General features: G+C 38.0%; 1 long non-coding RNA gene across 1 annotated transcript in view; it reads left to right on the top strand.

Moving 5' to 3' along the window:
* Positions 1–18,708: 18,708 nt before the first annotated feature.
* Positions 18,709–23,359, top strand: part of LOC113261624 (uncharacterized) — a 341,122-nt gene continuing 336,471 nt past the window's right edge. The window contains exon 1 of the long non-coding RNA XR_008957555.1: positions 18,709–23,270. This is a non-coding gene — a long non-coding RNA (uncharacterized LOC113261624). The remainder of the gene's footprint in view (positions 23,271–23,359) is intronic.

The raw sequence follows: 23,359 nt of genomic DNA, 5'->3' as shown, positions 1-23,359 counted from the left end.
AAGAACATATTTTTCTAAGTAGGGCTATTTTAATCTTTTTTGATGGCAAAAACTTTCAATTTCAGAGATTAAATTTCCCCCACCCTCTTGGGGAGATATTTACTAACATTTTATATAGTATTAGAAACATGTATGTAATATATGTTTCTATCTAACTTAAATCTATGGCAGTTGTATTCACAAATTGGCAAGAAGAGGGGACTTTGTTTTGTTTTTTATTTATGACTTCTAGAGTGTTCTGTATCCAGTGTTAAGTTGTAAGGAAAAACTAAACTTGTGATTTAAAAGTAAGCTTGTTATGTATGTGTGTGTATGTGTGATACATGAGTGGTTATTTCTGACCGTTTTCGTACTTTTTTTTTCATTGTTGACCTGGATTTGATCCTTCTTAAGAGCTTTAATACTAGTTATAATTAGAGTGCTAATGAATGTTTGGGGAAACTATGCAGAAAATATTTTAAAATACTAAACAAAAGTTAGGTTTCTATCTTGTGTTACTGACTTTTTTTGGATTTAAACACAAGTTAGCTCATTAATAATCTAAAACACCCATCAAATGACTATCTAGGTAGAATAGAAAAGAAATAATAATGTGTAATGGTTTCCTAACAAATGGATGAAAATCATCTTAGAGTAAGTTTTTTCAGGTTAAAAACTAAATTTTTTGAATTTTTTTATCCATTATTATTGCCTTTTTAAAAAGGAAGTTACTATATAAAATACCCTATAAATCTTTAAATTGTACTTTAATTTATGTTGACTTTTTTAGAATGATTACTACCTTTATCTTTTAACTAGAGCCTTTTAGGGTAAATTTTGAACCCTTACGAAAGCTTGAAATTTAGTATTTTTGGAAATGTATAAAAAATTTCTAAAGAGAGTATATATATATATATATAGTTTTCCAAATTATTTTACTGGCCTCCTAAATTATTTTATTCATTTTTTATTTTTACTGACCTGTCGACAAGGTGAGCTCACTGAATCTTCTCTAGTATTCATTTGCTCTCTCATCAGGCAGTTTTACAAACTATAATAGTTACTAAAAACACTCAAAGTGTGCAGTATTATATGGAGACTTTAACTGAAAATTTGACCTGACTTTTAAAACTTATTATTATTTTTATTGTATTAGTTGTCATTTTAATTCCGATGCTTTATATTTGCTTGATCTGCCTGGAGTAGTTGTAGTTTTTTGGATTTATAGCTGAGAGGAGTCTTTCCTCGCACCCTCCAACTGCACTTTGATGTTGTGTAGACTGTTTTGTGTGTTGTTATTTGAGCCACGTAACTTAGAGGATAGGATTTCTTTATACACAGGGTGATCGTGCGTTTCGTCGCCCATTGCGTTGGGTTGAAAATCATCGTGCAGTGAGTGGTGGTGTTTTCAGAGTTTCTGGCCCACGTGAGTATGAAGGGTTGGGAGCTACAGTGTATGAAGCAAGTCATAGCGCTTAGCAGATTTCTCTAGGTTGGATTACAAGGCTTTTTATGTGGGGCATGAGAGTTACATTAAGGAAGATTATGTTCCCCTATTTGAAGACTCACACCCAACTTTCCATGACCATTACCATGTTAGGGTTTTTCCGCAAGATTTTGGAAGGAGCGTGCTCCTCAAGACCACCATTGTTGGTGAATTATGTGGGAGAACACTTCTACATAACTTCTTCAGTTTGTTCATCACATATTCCCATTTACTGCCCTAAATGGGCTGTTTAAAAAATGTGATTGTGTTGTCAGACAATCCTTTCCATTGAACGTTGATGAATTTCAGGGAAGTAAATTGTTGACCCTTGGATACAGTTGTCATTGGTGTGGAAGTAAATGTTACTGATGCCCTAAGTAAAAAAACAACAACAACCTAGATCTGTCTTGGTGAACTCACAAGTTTTATGTAATGAGCCTTTTCCTATGTAGATTTATTCCTTAAAAATAGGTGTGAGTGGATGGATATCTGTTAGGTAAATAATACTGTGGTTTAGATGTAATGGAGCTTTGCATTTCATTGTATCCCATAGCATAGAATGGATCACTACCTCTTAATTTTTTCAATCTAAATTTTTATTTACTGGATTTGCTTAGCATATTCTCCTTCCTTTTTCTTTTTTTTTTTCAGCCTTATTGAGGTATCATTGACAAATAAAATGTACAACATGATGATTTGTTAGACATAAGCATTATAAAAGGCTCCTCCCCATCAAGTTAATTAACACATCCACCATCTCACATGGTAACTTTGTGTGTGTGTGTGTGTGTGTGTGTGTGTGTGTGTGTGTGATAACATTTCAGTTCTGTCTTGGCAAATTTCAGTTATATAGTCCAGTGTTATCAGCTATAACCATGTTCTCCCTCCTCTTTCCTCATACTTTCTCTTTCCTGGGCTCCTCCCTCCTCACTCTCACTATCCTCTCTCCTTTTCTACTATCCTTTTCCTGCCTACTGGTTTTTTTTATGTGTACAAATTATTTGTGTATCCTTGTATAAGTAGGTTTCTTATAAAAGATCCTGTAGTGGTCTTAACAGATTACAGTTTTATATTTAAAATTTGTGCAGGAAATCAGGCTGTGCTCTATGACTTACTCTGTGCTGATGACTTGCCTCCCTTACTCTACTAAAAACACACTAGAGAAAGATGTAATTATTTATTAGTCTTTAATAATTGTTCACTTGAATCAACAAATAAGAATTTTTAAAGAAACTTTTTAAATATAGGAATTTTTTAAAAACTGAGGTAGATATCCTTTGAATAAGAAACTGTAATTTAGTTTTGTTACTTAAAGGTATGTTAAGAAATTACAACATTCTACTTTATTCACTTATTTTAATTGAGGTATAAATGACATAGAACATTAAATAGTTTCAGGTGTACAATGTAATGATTTGGTAGATATTTGTGTAACCCACGAAATGATCACCACAATAAGCCTAGTTATTATTTGCTATCATATGAAGTTATAAAATTTTTTATTCTTGTGATGAGAACTTTAAGATTTACTCTCTTGGCAACATTCAAATATGCAATGTATATTTTTGACTATAGTCACTATGCTGTACATTACATTCCCATGACTTACTAGTTTGTGTCTCTAGAACCCTGTCACCCATTTTGCCTACTTCCCACCCTCCTCCGCTCTGGGAACCACCATTCTGTTCTCTATGTGTTTGTTTTGTTTTGTGTCTTTGTTTTTTAGATTCTGCATATAAGTGATTTCGTGTGATATTTGTCTTTCTTTGTTTGGCTGATTTCATTTAGTATATTACCCCCAAGGTCCACTTATGTTCTTGCAGATTTTGTTCTTTTTTATGACTGAGTAGTACTCCATTGTAGAAATATACCACATCTTCTTTATCCACTGATCCATTGCTGGGACACCTGGGTTGTTTCCATATCCTGGCTATCATAAATATGCTGCAATGAACATAGGGGTGCATGTATCTTTTCAAATTAGTGTTTTTGTTTTGTGCAGATAAATACCCAGAAGTGGAATTTCTGCATTGTATGGTAGTTCCACTTTTGAGGAATCTCAAAACATTTTTAAAAATACATCTGCTTCAGGATTCTTTTGCATGCTAGTAGCATTTACTCATTTCTGTCTCTAAATATGTCATTTACAAAGTGAAAAATGTCTTATTACATTTTTACATGTAATTTTATGGGAAACAGTTGATATGAAAAGGCAATAATTTACAGTATGGTCGTAAGATTTTATAAATATAATTGCCTGTCATTTTGTCTTTATTAAATAGTTTTACTTTTAGAGTTGCTTCTTTCTTAATAGAATCACTGAAGAAATTTTTATATGTATATGACAAACCTTGATTTTGGATCTAAAATGTAAGTTTCCCTTTTTTTCCATTTCTGGAATAGCTAACATTATGGAAATGAAAGCAATATTATAACAGCATGTTTTAGTACTTACTTTTTTAGTAATTCTCAGAACTCTCATAAATTTAAATTCTATGTGGCAAATTCTATATGACAGATACATTCACCCATGACGTATATAGTCTCTTATGAAAGAAAAATATTCATTTAGTGAATAAGGTAAAAGTAAAGATTAGTTGAAATAATGAGTATCTTTAAGGTAAAATACATTAACAAATTGACTGTTAATTTGTGAAGTGTTTATTTATTAACAAAGTAGAAAAAATGGATCATGCTGTCACTTTTTGATTTTTCATTTGTGCTAATTGATTTCATTACTTTGAAAAGTATTAATACTTTCTTTAGCTTAGAGTTCGTTAATGTCTTTAGTGATGGGGTATAATAAAAGTTTTTACTTAGAACTAGACATTTGTGATTTATAGTAACTAATATTCAGTTAATTATTAACAATGTTTAACTTAATTTCCATTTTAAAAGAAATAGTTAAATTACTAATGACTTAATAGTTATTTTGAATAATGGTTTTACTATTTTTTGTTGATAGCAAAAGTTATTTGAAATGTTTTTGAAAATATAATTGCTATGTTTTATTTTCTTGGTGATTCTCAATAACATCATTATTTAAATTATCATTAATATTTAATTTGAAATACATGAATTATTCCTAGCATTTAGCGTCAAAGGACGAGCCTGTTGGGTAATAGATGTCTGCATGCATCTACCATTATTTTGAATAATGGACATGATGATGTTAGTGGTGAAATAGGCTTAGGCACCATTAAAGATTTAGTAGTATATAGTTGAAGTGTCTGTAAGTTCTATCTTTTATGTCTGTTAGTAGATAGATCTTTGTTTACTTAGTATTTCTCAGTAATCAGTCTAATAAACCATTTATTTAGTAGGTATTTTTATTTGGTTTTTACTCTTTGTCAGGCCCTGTGTTAGGTACTAGAGTGATGTGGAAGACAGAGTCTCTATGTCTGAGAAGTTGAAGTGCTGGTAGTTGGAGACAGACCATAATAAAATAATTTCAGGTATTGATAACTGCTATGGAAGGGAGTCCTAGAGTAGAGTGTGATGGGACTTTAAGTCATAGTTGGGAAAGGCCTTGCTGGAGGAGGTGCCATTTCAGTTTTGTGCTAAGTGATGAGAAGGAATCAGCACATAAATAACTCTTTTTTTAAAAAATTTAATTCCTGTATAGTTAACATGCGGTGTTGTATTAGTTTCAAATGTACAGTGTAGTGATTTAGCAAATATGTACATTACTCAGTGCTCATCCTGGTGAGTGTGCTCTTCATCCGCTTCACCTGTTTCATTGTCCCGCCACCCACCTCCCCTCTGATAACCATCTCTTCGTTCTCTGTGTAGTTAAGAGTCTGTTTTTTGGTTTGTCTCTTTTCTCTTTGTTTTGTTTCTTAAATTTTAGATACAAGTGAAATCATATGATACTGTTTTTTTTTTTCTGACTGATTTTTCTTAGCATTACCCTGTCTGGATCCATCCATGTTATTACAAATGGCAAATTTTCATTCTTTTTTGTGGCTATTATTCCATTGTATATATGTACTACATCTCCTTATCCATTCATCAACTGTTGGACACTTGGGCTACTTCCATAATTTGGCTCTTGTAAATAATGCTGCAGTAAACATAGTGGTGCAAATATCTTTTTGAATTAATGTTTTCCTATTCTTTGGTTAAATACCCCATAGTGTGATTACTGGAGCATAAGGTAGTTCTATTTTTAGCTTTTTGAGGAACTTCCATACTGTTTTCCACAGTGGTTGCACCTGTTTCCATCCCCACCGATGGTACATGAGGGTTCCTTTTCTCCATATCCTCACCAACACTTGTTGTTTCTCGTGTTACTGATTTTAACCATTCTGACAGGTATGAGGTGATATCTCATTCGAACTCACAATCCTGAGATCAAGAGTGCATGCTCTACTCACTGAGCCCCCGGCCCAAAGAATTTTTGAGAGAAATAATAGTTCAGAGGGTTCAAAGGAGAGGAATTTTTTTGAGAGTTATGGGGTATTAAGGGTAGCTATCTTGGTACATTGGTAAACTTGTTTGAAGGAAAAAAAAAAAAAAACAATGAGACGATTTTTATCTAATTGCATTTCTTTTTCCTGTGAAGAAAGTGGCAAAGTTATCAACTGAGCATGAAGGGAGATACTGAGATAGATGTGTGTGTGGAGGGAGAAGATGTGAAATAGTTTCCTAGAGAGTGGGTTTACCAGGGGAGGGAGTCGGATTGTTTGGTATTGTCGTGTGCCCTTTTCAGATACATGAGTATAAACTTGAAGTATATCTGGTCAGCATGGTTGTAGGATTAGTGTGTGTGTGCACAGCACATTCTGCAGTCATGCATAATCCTAGAGTCAGCACCCCATTGGATGGGGGTGTTGTTAGAAGGGAAGGAGAGAGGATATGCCAATGAGCTATAATGCTAGACCATAGAGTCTAGGCTAGCCAAGGAGGAGAGAAGGACATCTGGACCATGAATACTGGAAAATTGGTATGGTCATTGACTGGAGGTCTTAAAAAATCAAGAAGCTATGGAATTGGATGGAAAAGTTTTGGGACACGTAAGTCTGCAAGGATAAGACTACTGATGGAGTGTAGGTGCTAAATTCATCAGTGGGTGAAGGGAAGTGAGTGGAGGTTAATAGATAATGTCAACAAGGAGGGTAAGGAGGGGCACCTGGGTGGCTCAGTCAGTTAAAGCGTCTGCCTTCGGCTCAGGTCATGGTCCCATGGTCCTGGGATCGAGCCCCGCATTGGGCTCCTTGCTCAGTGGGGAGTCTGCTTCTCCCTCTCCTCCCTCTATCCCTCCCCCCCAACCCCGCTTGTGTGCACTAACTCTCTCTCTCTCACATAGATAAATAAAATCTTAAAAAAAAAAAAAACAAGGAGGGTAAGGGGTATTAAGGTCTAATAATACACTGCAGATGTGTAGAAGTTTTTGATGAAAAAGGAGGGAGCAAGAGAGTTGGATGGAAAGTGACAGTGGCCATCAGAGAAGAAATGAGGAAAGTGACAGGAAAAGCGGCCTCCACCACAGAGGGCTGCAGGTGAAGCAGTGTCCCAAAGGAACAGCAAGTTGTAGTTATGGTGAGGGAAACATTTAGAGGATAGGAGAGTCTATTGATAGGTTGATCATCTCATTTATTATGCAAATGAGGATAATTCCATCTGTTGGATGGGATCCTGGAAAAACAGTAAAGAGATGCAGTAATGTGTAAACTGTAATACATAGTCACCTTGTTGGTGACTGACTGTGAATTTTAAAAGCTACAGTGGAAGGATTTGTCCATTGCGTGTGTGTGTGTGTGTGTGTGTGTGTGTGTGCGCGCGCGTATTATCCACACCACCATGCAATTAACTCAATTCTCTGTGGACACTGACCTAGTGTTCCACAAATTTAACTAAGTTCTGATAGTACCTGAAGTTAGCTACCATCAGATCCCACAGTTTAAGGTCTCAGTCCTATAGGACCTCCCCTCCCCAACCGCCACTTCAGCACCAATCTAAACCAACGAGCTTGGCTGGTTGGTAGATTGGAATTTCCTACGAACCCCCTCCTTAGGTTTGATTGATTTCCTAGAGCGGCTCACAGAACTCAGAGAAACAATTTACTTACTAGATCACCAGTTTGTTATAAAAGAATATAACTCTGAAACAGCTAGATGGAAGAGATGCATAGGGTGGGGTATGTGGGAAAGGGCTCAAAGCTTTCATGCTCTCCCCATATCTCCAAACCTGGAAGCTCTCCAAACCCTGTCCTTTTGGATTTTTATGCAGGCTTCATTACATAGGTGTGATTGATTAATTTAGTAGCTGTTGGTTATTGATGTAGCCTCCAGCCCCTCTCCCTTCCTTGGTCTTTTTCCGGCTTATTTCATGTAGCATAAGGCCCTTAGACTCAGTCATGTTGTTGCAAATGGCAGGATTTCATTTTTTATGGCTAAATAATATTTCATTCTGCGTATGTATCCATATACATACATGCACACACCACATTTTCTTTATCCATTCATCCATTGAAGGACATTTAAGTTGTTTCCATATCTTGGCTGTTGTGAGTAATGTGGCAATAACATGAGGGTGCAGCTATCTCTTTGACATTCGGATTTCAGTTCCTTTAGATACATACACAGGAGTGGGATTGCTGGGTCATGTGGTGGTTCAATTTTTAGGTGTCTGAGGAACTGCCATGCTGTTTTCCATAATGCCTGCAACATTTTACATTCCTACCTACAGTGTAGAAGGGTTCCTTTTTCTCACCATCCTCAACAATGCTTGTTCTCTCTTGTCCTCTTGATGATAGCCATCCTGTCAAGTGTGATTTGGTATCTCATCGTGGTTTTGATTCGCATTCCCTAACAATTAGTGAGCACTAGTGAAGCAAGACCCAACTATATGCATTTTATAAGAAGCACCGGACATGATAAATATAAAGACAAGGCTAAAATTAAAAGGATGGGAAAATATATACCATGTAGACCTTGACTTTCTTCATTTTCTCATTCACCTTATTAATCATTCACTCAGCAAGTATATATGTAACACCTAGTAGGTGTCAGGCACTGTCTTAAGGACATTGATCTACATTAAAAAATCTAGCTATCTGAATTATCCAGTATTTTGGATTTCAGATGGGAAAATTTGATAGTGATAGGACATTTTTAGGATATAAATGCTTGTACCTAAAAAAAGTCTTGTTCTTAAAAGAAAAAAGCCAACTTGTACAACAGACTGTCCAGTTATTTCTCTTTTTATATTTACAAATGTCTACTGGAAAGAGAAGTACTTTTAATCACAGTGGTAGGCATCGGTAGTTTTTAGTAAATTCTTTAATCCTGTCTGGATCTTTATAAGGAAGGATACAACAACAATAATATTTTACATATCTTGTTTGATTAAAATATTTGTTTCAATCCTTGTGATCTAGTCATTAATTCCTTAACTTATCACTTTAGAAACCATGTCACATCCACTTCCTCTTCGAATGGAGAATGGAATCTGATTTTTCCTCCTGAGCCCAGGATGTTGTTCTCAACATGTGGTGCATCTCTGTCAGAAGTGAATAAAAGCTTCATTAGATGTTTCTTATAAAGAAAATTAACTTTCCTTTCTTAACCTACTTCACTTTATTATCATCAGAATGTAATTCAGAAAAGGGACTGTAATATATGTTGACAGGGCCTTCCTGTAGGGACGCTGTTCCAGTTACCTTGCTGATTTCTACAGGAAATGCCTTGCCTAGTGCATAATTCAGGGAAGGTAGTAGCAAGGGATCGGACTGACCAACGATTTCAGTGAGGAAATCGTGTTGGAACCAAAATATTCTATGTAAAATGTATGATATTCTTAATGCTCATATTTAATATTTAATAAATGCAGTCCTGAAGGAGAGTCTTTGAACCGCAAGTTCAGCTACCTGACTGGCATTTTTGTATGCCACAATTAGAGCTGTCAAAACAATCTTTTAAAATAGAATCAGAAGGAGCTCGAGTGCTTGTTATCTGGAGTTGTACCAGCATTACTTGATGCGAATACAGAGTTTCCCCCAAAAGGTGAGGCTAAAAAACTATTTTCTGGTTATAAGTACCGCTCTATACATAACATACACCAAAGGAAGTGACACATTTTTCAAGGCTAATGGTGAGATCTTTTTCTTTAATTATTTAGATATTTATGAGTAGGAAGGCATAGCTCCCCCCCCCCAAATCTATGAAGAAACTTGTAGGTAAACATTTCTCAAATATATTGGTATAATATGGAAAAGAAAATAGGGTGATGTAGGAAGAATCCTAAAATAATTGTTCATTAATGAGCATCCCATGTCTAACAGAACTGCTTTCAATCTTTTGTATTAAGACTGCATAGAGTAAGTAAGTGAAGTAAGGTAAGAAATGGCTCATAGGGGCACCTGGGTGGCTCAGTTGTTAAGCATCTGCCTTCAGCTCAGGTCATGATCTCAGCGCCCTGGGATCAAGCCCCGCATTGGGCTCCCCACTCAGCAGGGAGCCTGCTTCTCCCTCTCCTTCTCCCTCTGTGCTGTCTCTCTCTCAAATAAATAAATGAAATCTTAAAAAAAAGAAAAGAAATGGCTCATAGATCTCTAATCTCTTCTTTCTGCAAAGTATTTTCTCAAATGATTAAACTATGAATCTGAGTTTCCTAATTCGCAAGTAAAAATCTCATCGTGCCTTGCTAGGATCCCACCAATCAACCATACAGAATTGCAGTATTTTAGAAGATACATTTCTTGCATCAACTTCTTGTTCCTCTTTAAGCTTATTTGTCCATCTATTTGAACAAAAAATAATGTAGAAAAGTTCTCTGTCTCTTTCTCTCTTTTTAATTCTTAGGGTGACTTTGCCGGATTTTATTATAAACCAGGTTTGTGTTTGTTAGACTTTAAAATTTCGATAGAAACTCTGCAAATGATTCTGTGGCATCACCTCAAAGATGATGTCGGGTGGATCTTCTCACTCCTATTAGGAAATGAATGACAAAGTCTATATCATAATATCATGTATTCTGCTCTCAAACTGTCTGACTTGCTCAACAGTCAGGGTGTGCAAGGAGAAACATTGGTCCCTACAAGATGTGGAATTTATTTTATTTTTAAAAGCTATTATTTATTTATTTTAGAGAGAGAGAGTGAGTGAATGGAGGGAAGGACAGAGGGAGAGGGAGAGAGAGAATCTCAAGTAGACTGTGAGCACAGAGCCAGAGACAGGGCTTGATCTCATGACCCCAAGATCATGACCTGAGCTGAAGTCAGGAGTCGGACACTTAACCAACTGAGCCACCCACACGCCCCTGCAATATGTGGAGTTTAAAAATGTGTATGCTGCCTTTTGAAGGAAAGGCTGAATTTATTATTTAAGGGTTTTATGCTTACAGCCTTACTGTCGACTCCCCAGTTACTCCCCCTTGACTTTATACTGTGACCATTTCCCGCCGAGTGCTGAAGATGGACCAGCTAATAGTAGGTCACTGCGCCAGAGTACAGGGGTCAACCCCACCCGAGGAGAGCTGTTAGAGAGGGAAGCTCTCAGGGCTAGCAGAAGAGGAGCCCGTACGAGCATCTGACAGGTACATTGGCAGCTACACCGCACAAAGGAAATCCCGTGGAGCCTGCAGCAGGCTGACTCATGCTCATCCTTGTGCAGATGCTGCCCGGGATCACGACAGTGCTGCGGTCTGTACCCGGGGTAGCCTTTCTAGCTGAGGGGTTTTCCTTATTTTATATCTCTGGAGCTCGTGATGAAACACAGACACGCTCTCTCACAAATGACAATCACAAATGACTAGGAAAGGAAAAAAAAATGTGCTCTGGTCTATAAAGACCCTCATAGACTGGAGGTAATAGGAGAGAAGAGGGACAGAAAGGTAGTTCAGAGGGGAGGGAGTTCAAGCCCCCTGAAATGCTACACTTAGAGCCATCAGTCTTGAGAATATGAAGCCCCTCCTGGGGTCACACAGATTTCTTTATGAATTAATTACTCGTGGTAGAAAAGTTTGATACAATTATTGAAATGATGTCTTAAAAAAATACACCTGTCTATATATACATCGAAGGAGCACTGTCCCCATCAGAATAATCAGGTTAGGAAGTTATACATATATTCTGCATTATTTTGGGAATGTTTCCAGATATTCTTAAAGATAAAATTATTTCTTGATTTATTAAAGCTTTCAAAAATTTTAGCTCAGAATAGTAAGAAAGTGGAAATCAACCTAGTTTTACTGAGAAAATATGGTGAATAAATTATGGTTTGTTTCTTTTGAGTTAAAAAGAAAATCCAAACTCTTTACCATTTCTGTACATCAGGTCTAATTGCCCACGTAGCATGAGTTCTTCATGAAAGATTCCCGTGATTTGAAAGAAGAAGTCAACCTTTACATTGCTTATGAGTCAGGCACTTCGACAGTGTAAGGCTTCAGAGTATTGGGGATTTCTTCTGATTTTTTGATTACTAATGTTGAATATTTTCTGTAACATTAAGCTTTTTTTGGCCAAAAAAAACAATTAAGTCTTCATGTTTTGCCCAAAGTCTATGACAAAATAATTGCTAACCCTTTTTCATGTTGATTTTATTTCACAGTTATCTTTCCTTTCATCTAAATTCAACTCCTCAATAATCCACTCTGTCTTAATGAACTGTCTTACCTTTTTAGCATTTTCATAAGTCTTGCAGATAATTGGACAGCTTACCATTTCCTGTGTAAGTGTGGTTATCTTCTTTCTTTAAAACTTCTGAAGAGCCCAAAGACCTCTACCTTAACATAATTTCATCGAAACTTTTAACAGGTCAAAATATCTTCCTAGAAAAACTTATTGTTTTTTGACCAGTATTTTTTTTTTTAAGAATGTTATCTATTTGAGAGAGAGAGCGAGCACGTGCATAAGCAGAGGGAGAGGGAAAAGCAGACTCCCGGCTGAGCAGGGAGCCTGATGAAGGGCTTGATCCCAGGACCCTGAGATTATGACCCGAGCCACAGGCGGACGCTTAACTGACTGAACCACCCAGGCATCCCATTTTTTGGCCGGTGTTATAACCAGTCACTTTTCTGCTGACTTGGAGCAGCGGAAATGTACAAAACAATAGCAAGACTTTACTAACTGATGTTGAAAGTGTAGCTGCAAGTTGTAATGTTGTAGCATTTTTTAATCAGGCTTTCCTGTAACTGAAATACCTTCCCATTCTTAGTTGTGAATCCCAGCTCATTTTCCTTCACTGGACCCTGTTCTGTCACTGATTACCCAGAGTTCTGACCAAAGGGAGTTGCTAGTAGATGCGTTTGTGGCTAGATTTCTGTCTTCCCTCTACCCCCATTTTACCTTCAGCCCTAAGGATCTGGGCTGAACCATCCTTAAACCTCAGAGACTCTCCTTTCATCCACCTCATCTAAAGCCCAGACCTTGCTTTCTCCCTAAAACCTCATCTAGTCCATTTAAAGACCTTGCCAGAGTGGCTGACCACAGCATACCCAGGCCTGTGATAGCATCTGTGGGACGGAAAGCTGGAGGAGGGGAGGAACAGTAGGAGAAGTGAGTTTGCTCATGGTCTTTCATCTTCTGGAGCAGAGCACAGAGGTATGAGTGCTGAATAGCAGGCTCTGGGCTAGGGGCCTAGGCAAGGGAATGTAGGACTTCAAAGATCAGTTACTGGGGGAAAGCATCAGCCCTTCCCCTGGCACGATCAGGAGCTGGGTGTCAGCTGTGTAATGTGGTAGCGTCTCCACCTCCAGCCTCGTTCTGTCCCTGTTGCATTCTGTGCAGGTGCTGGCTACGTCACCAGTCTGCAGAAGGCCAGCCACCTTTCTGTAGCACTCCCTGCATTCTTAGCCTCCTCCTTCACCTTCATCTCTCACACACTCAGGATGCCATTGTTAGAAGAGAGTAGGGTCCAATCACGACCCTACATTCCTCATCCCACAGTATCCAGTCAGTAGCCTTGTAGAAGGTGGTCCATGGGACATCATTTTGTGGGACTTCTTGCTTAGGTTTTGTCACAGTCTCATTCAAGAGAATTGCTTCCTGATGCTAGAGTCAGAGGGGCTGTGATGAAGAATTTATTTTAGATACGTTGATATGACAGACTGGTGGTCCATGAAACAACACACTTTTTTACACCCTGCACACTGTTTAATTAAAAAAAAAAAAAGTCGCTATCATTTCACATTGGGAATCTCCCTTAAAAATCCAAATTTCTGGCTTCTTTAAAAAAAATTAAAAGACTTGGCCTCCTTCACCCTTTATTCCTTCACAGCAACAGTTGGATGGTCACTGCGGTGTGCCCCCTTTAGACAGGCCAGTGTCCACGTCTCCCTGGCCTACCACAGCCACTTGTGTTTTCTCCCTGGTTTCTGTTGTCATATGAGCCTGCAACTTTTGTTTTAGAACCCACGGAGTACTTCCATTAACGCCTTATGGGTAAAGAGGATACCAAGGAAGGCGTCTTCATGCTTGCACTAGGATCATTAGATTATTTACTGTAGGTATGGCTGCTGATCTATTGCTCTCAGCTCGCCTGCCTGAGCGGTACAAAAATGGAACAGATTAACACTAATAAGATTATTGTTTCTAAGTTTTTTTTTTTTTTTTTCAGTTTTTACTGTGGGCATGGAAGTTTGCTAGAAGTATTAGTATAAGTTTGTAGTGGAAAAAGTTATATTTCGATATGAACTGAGTTGCTTGTCTCAAAATCTTTGCCCCTGGGAGCTGAGGCAGGGTCCGTGGTGACATAGCCTGTTGCTTTTGTCTGCATATGAAACATTTTACACCATTTTCATTCCAGCTAGAGTCCTGGAGGAAATTCATTTGTATACAAATGATGAACAAAGTACTCTGAAGGAAGAGCATCTGTCTGGAAGAGACACCAAGGAATGTATAGTAACCTATATAAGAATAAACGAATGCTTGAAGGATTCATTAGTTGTATCAGAAGGGACAGCAGGAAGAAGCAGCAGCAAGAGAGTGGAACCCTACAAAGCCCTGGATCTAATTGATCCCAGATCCAGAAGCGGCTCACTTTCCATTGCTCTGTATACCTTCCTCGAATGTTTGCATCTGAGTGGGAGGAGGGGATATTGAAGATGCACGCCAGAGATTCAAGCAAAAGTAGTTGTTCCTGTTGCTTTCCTGTAAATCTGAAAAGTTCTGATTGAGATCTTGATGCTTTGTTTTATTTTTATTTTTATTCCAAAGTTGAGACAAGGTGTTAAAAGCATATGTTACAGAGTGAGCATCTGAAGACGTATTCTAATTTTGGAAGATGAATTTAAGTGATGACGTGGGTAGTTTTTCTGCGGAGTATCAAGAGTTAGGGGGGTTGTAGAGCTGTAAATGAGAGAGAATATGGGGGAAGGAGCAGGGTGTGGAGGAGGGGAATGGGAGGAGAGGAGAAGAAGGGAGAGAATGTGCACATACGTGCATGTGTGTGCGCCGCGTGTGCACGTGTGTGTGAAGGATTTCAGAGAAGGATTCAGTTTGAATTGGAAATAACTCAGGTTACCTGTGAGTTGCAGGCTGAGTACGGAGTTGAAATGCCAAAGCCTTAGCTTACCTACTTTTCTACGTATCTGCTCTCCTGTCTGCTGCTGATCTTTGCAGTTTTGTTTTGTTTAATTTTGATTTTTTTTTTAGTCTTTCAAGGAATTTCAAGGTAGAGTAATTGATCAAATCAGTAAAAATCACTCAAAAGATGGGGCAAATTGGTTTCATTGCCTTTTTGAAAACTGTTTATCTGAATTTGAAATGGTATCTAACAGGCAAATGGGGCAGACCTGCTAACAGATTGTAGACCATTCATTTCAGGGCTATGTATTTATTTCAGAGAAGTCTGCAGGCACTGTACAGAAGTACCCATTTCCTATTTATTTTCTACTTCTAACAAGCCATTAAGTTGCTCTGCATTTTAGAATCATCAATTGCCATTCACGATGAAATCAAAGATATATAATTTGAGCTCTTAATATGCAAATTTTGTTTATAAAATAGTTTTAAATGATTATATTCTTGCAAAACATCGCTATTTGTAACTTAAGGATATAGAAATATACTGATAAAGCTTATCCGGCTAGTCATAAAACAGTCTAAAATAATGACAACACATTAATGATAAACAGTGTAATACAATGTATGTCAGCCTGGTCCTTGTATTTTTATACTAAACATTAAGGGAGGGGGGAAACTTGGATGTTTAGAAGCTAATGTGTAATTGAAATAGTAGTTCATCTAAATGTGGTTGCTTGAGGGGCGCCTGGGTGACTCAGTTGGTCAAGCATCTGCCTTCTGCTGAGGTCATGATCTCAGGGTCCTGAGATGGAGCCCCCGAGTCAGGGGTCCCTGCTCAGCAGGGAGTCTGCTTCTCCTTCTCCCTCTACCCCTACGCCTGTTTGTGCTTTCTCTCTCTCTCTCAGATAAATAAATCAAATCTTAAGAAAAATTAATGTGGTTGCTTGAATGGGAAAAATTGTGAGACAGAGGAGACCTTCCAAGTCCTCGATCATCTTAATGGAAGCTTGGAACCTAAGAGATGAATCATCTCATGTTCTGGTTGAAGAAATGCTTTTGAAGCCCTATAAACTAATGTAGAAATCATCATGGTTGTGAACCCATATTCAATGACAAGGACCAGTTTTTCTGAACCAACTTCTAGTGTAATGATAAAATCTTATTAACCTATGCATCTTCTCTTGTCACGCAGTAAAAATTATTAAATGAATGACAAGAACAATAAATGATTTATTTAGATGCTAAGGTTCTGGTTCAGTGTGATGGCAGTTAATAATTCAGAGAAATTTAAAATTTAAGTATATTAGTGGATGCCCAAAACTCTGACCTGGTTGGGTAACCTAAAATTTCATATGATTGAGAGGACAATTTAAAAACCCTATGGAAGCCTGATTTTTTGGAAGGGAGTCCTCATCGGAAAAGGAAAGACGACTTTGAGGAAGTCACTCTGTGTGCTTCACCTTTCTCCCCTCCTGTTTTTATTTGCGTGAAATCAGATTCGTATAATCATCAAAGCAAGTTCTGAAAAAATGGGGTAAGACTTTAGGGAATTGGAGGAAGTCATAAATCATTCTCTCTAGTAGAATACCTGTGGAAGGGAGGAAGCACCAGTTCTGCTCAGTTTGCCTTGTTTGTAATAGAGCTTTTATGGTTGATTTATGTCAAATTACGGAGCTTTTCTGACTCTGGGTTCTGGAGCTCCCTTCTCCCCATGCACTCCTCTCAGGGTTGCTGCTCATTCAGTGGTTGTGGGGTACCCTACAGCGGAGGTCAGCAAGCCCCTGCTCAAGGGCTGAATCAGGCCTCCCACTTGTTTTTGTAAGCCCTGGAATTAAGAGTGGCTGTTACATTTTCAATGGTTGGGAAAAAACCAAAAGAAGAATAATATTTAGCAACATGTCAAAATTATATAAAGTCCAAATTTCAGTGTTGACAACCACGTTTTTTTTGGCACACAGCCACATTCCTTCATTTACATATTGCCTGTGGCTGCTTTCATGCTGGGACAGCAACGCAGATGAGTGCTTGCAATGGTTGCTGGAGCCTAAATTATTAACCACCTGGCACTGCACAGGAAAAGTTTGCCAACCCTTGCCCTTAAAACACGGGACTTCAGAAGAATGCCCTGATGTTCTTTCTCAAAATCTGGGCATCGGTGATATGAAATCACTTGAGACGATTGTAAAAATACAGATTTCTGGGTCCCAGTGCCATACTCTGACTAAGTAGAAATCCATGGAGTCCCACAGACTATGGAGTCCGCATTTTTAACTAGTGTTGCAGGTGGTTTTTCTGAGCATTGTGGAATCAGAAAGTTTGCTTCGTACGGGGAAATGAAACTGGGTTTCTGGATGCCTAGAACCGACTTAGTCTCGGTAGACTGGTTCTACATGAAATGTCATTTACGGATTGAGATAGGCTAGAGCGTTCCCTCTGAATTCTACATTATTCTGTGACTGGTCTCTTGCAGAGCTCTTAGGAACCTTGCTATTGAAGTCAGATCTTATTTGTCTTATTGTATAAAATGATGGTGTCTAAAGTGGCATGTGCATACTTAAGAGTCCATAATCTTCCCTCTTCCAGGAAGAAAATATTAGAATCATTAATTTCCTCTGTAACTTCTTTTTTGTGTGTGTGAATGAAGTACATGGACGAAGCTTAAAAATTACAAAGTTTATGATAGAAACACAGTGTTTTCCATTTATATTCATTGCCGCCCTCATTCCTTTTTCCCAGGGCTGTTTCTTTTGCCATTTACCTCCGTGTTTCTGAATAGTATGCCCATACTGTCATTCCTTGATTTTTCTAGTGTAGACATTATCTGTTGACTTCTATTATGAAAGATGAGGATTTTGTTCTCCTTTGTTCCGCTTACTCATGCTCTTGCCTTACTTCCATTGTCCCAGTAGGATTATGTATAACATTTTTGTTTAATATTTAGTGTTTAGATTATTATGGTCATGTTTGCTCTCTAGAGCTGCTACATACTTACTATCGCATCTTGAAATTCCACTTGCCTCTTTTCTTTGTTGTATCTCACACCTTCTTTTTTTCTTACTTTTCTTTCTCATTCTGCTGGGTCCCATTCTCCATTAGCTTCCTCGTGGAAGGCATGTGGGAGGGAAGCTTTTCAGGGACTTGCATGTCTGAAAATGCCTTGGTGGCTAGTTTTGATGAGTATGGTACTATGATTTAGAAATATATATATTTTTCCTCATTAAGGCGTTGTTTCATCTACTTGTATCATCTATTTTGCTACCAGAATTCCTATCAAGAGATCTAATGCCATGTGGATTTCTGATCCCTTGTTTTTCTCTAGAAACTTTTATAAATGTTCCTTTTCCCTCCAGGGTTCTGAAATTTCAGGGTGGCACTCCTTGTTATAGATACTCATATCCTTCAGGTTTGAAAACTTTTTGCTTGTATTATTTTTATTTTAGTTCCCTCTCTTTATCCTCTCTTTTTGGAACTCCTATTAGTTAGATATGGGAACTTTTATTTTGATTTTAATTTTCTAATCTTTTTTCCATTTTCCATCTCTTTATTTTTAAGTTCTACTTTCTGGTATATTTTGTCACCCTTCAAACTTCCAGTCCTTATATGGAACTATTTTGTAGACAACATTTTTATCTCTAAGATATCTTTCTTTTTCTGTTAATATCCTTTGATTATAACATTTTGTTTTTGATTTCGTGGATATATTCCCTTAAAGCTCTGAATAATGTTTAGTTTCTGTTGTTGTTTTTTGCCTTTTTTTTTTTTTCCTCTGTTAGTTTTGATCTCTGGTTTTCATGTCTGAGACCATTCTGAAATTTTCAGTGGTATTGGTTCTTTGTTCACATTCCAGAATGGGACACGAACAAGCTTAATGAAATTTCTGTGTGTATGATTGAAGCTTCTCTGCTGGTGAGGTCGTAATGGGGTCATAAGGCGAAGAGCAGGTTTTTCACTCTGGAATTGCCAAATAGTGAAGGTATTCTTTGAGCAGTTCCATTTCCTCAGAAGGACCCGCAGTTTCAAGCATGGTTGGAATAAACTTGACTTCTAATAAGTAAAGTAAAGGGGCTGGAGATCTCCGCTTTTCTGTATGTAGAATTTAACTTAATCATTCCCAGTATAGTGCCTCACCCAACCGCAGAATGATTGTCTTATGCCAGAGAATGTGTAGGTCCGGGTGAGGCATGAGGAGAGTCATTTGGCTACATAGAGTGGCAACGTTTGTTGGGTGGGATAGCATTCTTTATTTTATCTAAATTATCTTATTAAAAGTTCATATTGATCTATGCCTTATACAATGGTAAAAAAATACACATGTATCTAATTTATAAATTATTAAGATGTGTTAAAAATAGCTACTGGTGGAGGTATTGGATGGAACACATTTAGAAACGATTTTAAGGATATATAGTTAAATTTTTGAAAAATATATATAAAGGTAGAAGTTGAACCAGGGCTTCCTTAAATCTGAAATACTAAAAATTTTCAAGAGCAAAACATAACAAAATTCAGTTATATAGCTTTGCATGCACACGAAAGCAAATGTATGAGATTAATCACATGCATTTCCAAAAGTGTCATTTGGGTGGAAATTTCCAGAATCATATTTAGCCCCAATTTATAGGAGAATTTTCTTATAATTAGAGTTTTTCAAATATAAAATATGCTGCTTTAAGATTTTATTTTTACTCTAATAATTTGCTTTTTCTCCCCTTTTTCCTTTCATCGTGCTTTATGTCTGATCTCCAGAGATACTGTACATGAGGTTTCTCTTTTGGGTGATTTATTAGGCTAGAAAAGTTCCAAAGTCCCTCCTCAGTCTAATATTCGATGATTTAAAATCAGATCTAAAGTCATAAAATACCATACTGGAGTCAGTTTTGAATAAGCAAAACAGAATTCAGAGTAATATTTACATGTGTAATGTATTTTGTAGTTATAATTGCATCTTTACTGTTTATCGCTGCAGATATATCTGATTGGCAAGACTTACTGAAGGTGTTCCTCAGTAGGGCTTACACAGAGCCCCTTGACACTTTCAAAGCTTGTCTTGGTGGAAAAGGCATCCATCCATTTCACTGGGCTATCTTTCACGTGGAACGAAAATAATTAGGTGTCTGGCTCTCGTGGTATAGTATTAAGTCTTATCTGGAGGACACCTAAGGTTTATGTAATACCCAGGCATCAGTCAATTAGACCAAGAAAAAAACAAGTCAATTTTATGAGTCTACATGAGTCAGGCATTTGATTATCCTGAGAAAACAGGGGTCTGGCTCCTTTCACTGAAGCGTTCCTACTGCAATCGATTAACTGCTGACTCTTGTTCTATTGACCCTCACTAATTTTGTTGCATGGGCTGTCATTCCTTATCTGGAGTGTGAGGGAGACTCCTCTGTAAATATCAACAGCTGATGAGGTTAAGGGGGGAGCTCCGTCGGTTCTGCGGCCAGAGTTCACCGTGTGTGTTGGTGTGGAGCGGGCCTGGAGCTTGCTGCCTAGTACATTTGCCAAGACCCAGTTAAAAGTTGTAGCTCTTTCCTTTATACAGTCAACAAATTGTTGGATGGCCAACACCAGTACAGTTATTTACAAATCAAGATTTGATTTCAGGGCGCCTGGGTGGCTCAGTCGGTTAAGTGTCCACCTGCAGCTCAGGTCATGATCTTGGGGTCCTGGGATCGAGCCCCACATCCAGCTCCCTGCTCAGCGGGGAGTCTACTTCTCCCTCTGCCCCTCCCCCCCCACTTGTGCTTTCTCACTCAAATAAATAAATAAAATCTTAAAAAAAGGATTTGATTTCACCTTCACTGTATTCTTTTATTTTTTACAACATATTCTCACTAACGTAAAATCCTGCCTTTATGCAAAAATGGAGTTTAGTGTGACTCAAGAAAATTACTCTTGCCAGCTAAGGATTAGCTGGTGCTGTTTCATTCTACTCCCTGGTTCTTTATGTTAAAAAATTTAGTAGCTCGTGTAGTGGTTTGTAGTCCTTCATTTCGTGTGAACAATTAGTACATTCCCTTAAAGTCTCGTGCGGCTGGTTTCATGTCCTTTGTTGGCTGTCACTTGGATCTCCATATCCGTTCCCTGAATCTTCTAAAATTTGTTTGCTGGGTTAGGTCATATCAGATTCCTATTAATAATTTTAAGAAGAGATTTCTAAAATCTAGCCGAATTCTGTAAGTTAGATACAAGACACAGAATGGTGAATCTGCTAGAATGAACTAGTTGCTGAATGAGCTATCCACAGGGGGATGTGATCCAACATTGCTGAGGGCCGCTCCCCACCTTGATACCACATCATCTCAGGTCGAGCGGAAACGTGACATTTGTATACCATGATGCGTTTAGATCTGAATACGTTGGACATTCTAGGAAGGCAGAGTAGTGTGGGCTTAAGAGCAGAGACTTACTTGTATTCTTTACTCTCCCATGTAATATCTGTAAAATGGAGATACTAAGAATTTATTTAATTCTTATCTGAATCTGAAGAACTCCTCTTTTGCTTTTCTCCTGCCTGTACTCATCCTGGATAAAATCATGTGTAGGTTCCCGAATATTCTGTTTTGTTTCTCATCTGTGCACCATCATTGTTTCCTCTAGCTTTTAGAACCTTCTTCTTCTTAGTCTGCCTGCTCATTTTTTAAGACAAAGTTCACGTGAAATTTCTGACTCACCAAAGTAGAGTAGAGAACTTCCTTTGTGCCTTTACCTATCAAATATCATAGCCATTGTTGCACTATATGGTTTATTATTATTATTATTATTATTATTAACACGTGAGTCTCTCCTTCAGGACCATGCATTCTCAGTGCTCAGTAACTGTTGAAGGAATGCTGTTGTTTATGCTTAGAATGTGCTGTAGCAGTTATCAATTGCTGCGTAACAAATTCCCTAGACTTGTGGACGAAGGCAACACTGATTTGTCTGCCCGATTTTTCTGTTGGTCTCACTAGTGCTTTATGTGACTGTGGTCTGTTGGCAACTTGATTGGGGCTAGAGGTTCTATTACCGCCTTACTCATGTGTCTGGGGCGGAATAGATGGGTTGATCCTCTCTTTCTGTGTGATCTTTCATCTGAGCTTCTCCAAAAGGTGGGCAAGTGCTCATGGACAGGTGTCTGTAGAGTGTCCAGTGTCATATTTGCTGATATTCCCTTGGCCAAAGCAGGTCACATGGCCTGGGGAAAGGACTGAGCAGGATCTGCATGCCAGGATGCTCAAGAGGTACAATGGGGGCCACTAATGTGACAGTCAAGCGTATGTACTTGCCTTTATTGTCTAACTGTTGAAGAACTTTTGTTCAAAGCTCCTTTTGATCATTTTTCTCCTCCAAAAAGCCTTCCATGTCCTCTTGGGGGCTTTTCTTATATTTTTCTATTGCACATGGGTTGTCTTCAGTTATTTCCCCTGGGAACAGCAGTGAGGTGCTCCTCCAGAACTTGGAAACTGTATTCATTTATATTTCACCTTGCTCCAAAAAAATGTAAGGCATCAACTTGGAAATAGAGGACCACAGGGTCACCTTGGAAACTTTAACAGTGTGACATATGGGATTTAATGTGTATTGTCTTCCAGGTCAAGTCAGTCCTTACTGAAGGTATTCGTATATCCAAAAGAAATATATTGTTTTTCAAATTTCAATTTTGAGAAGATAAAAACAAAAAACCCCAACATTCTGTGCTGAAGGGTTCAGGGAGAAGGGCACTGTTGCGTGCTGTGGAATTGAAATGGCAATTGTTCTCTGAAGCAGTTTCGTGGTCTGTGTTGAGACCTTAAGAAGTTTGTATTCAAGTCCAATGATTCCACTTGTAGAAAATCATTCTAAGGGAATAATCAGAAACGATTTTGTGCAAAGGTGTTTACTGATGCATTGTTTATGCAGAGTAAAGGGAAAAATCCAAATTGGAAAATGATGACATTATGGAACAGTTATGTAAAATGGAATATTATGCAACCAATAACAACTTGTCTATGGGAAAGAAATTGTTATGACTTGGGAAATTGTTCCCAATGCAAAATGCGAGTGATTCAAAGGTAAATGAGGATTGACACAATTCTGCAAAACCGTGTGTGTGTGTGTGTGTGTGTGTGTGTGTGTGTGTGTGTGTGTGTGTGTTTTCAGTGATCAACAGGTGTATTAAACACACTGTGCTTGGTACTGGGGCTTGGTTGGAAAGAAGAAAGACATGTTCACTTCCCTCACTCTCCTTACAGATTAGTGGGGAAAGTAGCTGCTGAGCGGAGCTGATGCTGATGGGGGAATAGCCAGATTTATACTGCAAAAGGACCAAGAAGAAGACAGAGCGAGCAAGAAAGCTTGTTGGTTTGAAAAGACTGAGTGAGTTTTGAAGGGGGTAAATTTTCGGGGGAATGGGAGAGAATTATAGGGTATGACATTGAGAGAATCAGTCAAATGAGGGGAAAGGG

Source organism: Ursus arctos, unplaced genomic scaffold, assembly GCF_023065955.2.
Source record: "Ursus arctos isolate Adak ecotype North America unplaced genomic scaffold, UrsArc2.0 scaffold_5, whole genome shotgun sequence".
NCBI lineage: Eukaryota > Metazoa > Chordata > Mammalia > Carnivora > Ursidae > Ursus > Ursus arctos.
This window is presented reverse-complemented; position numbering and strand designations above follow the sequence as displayed.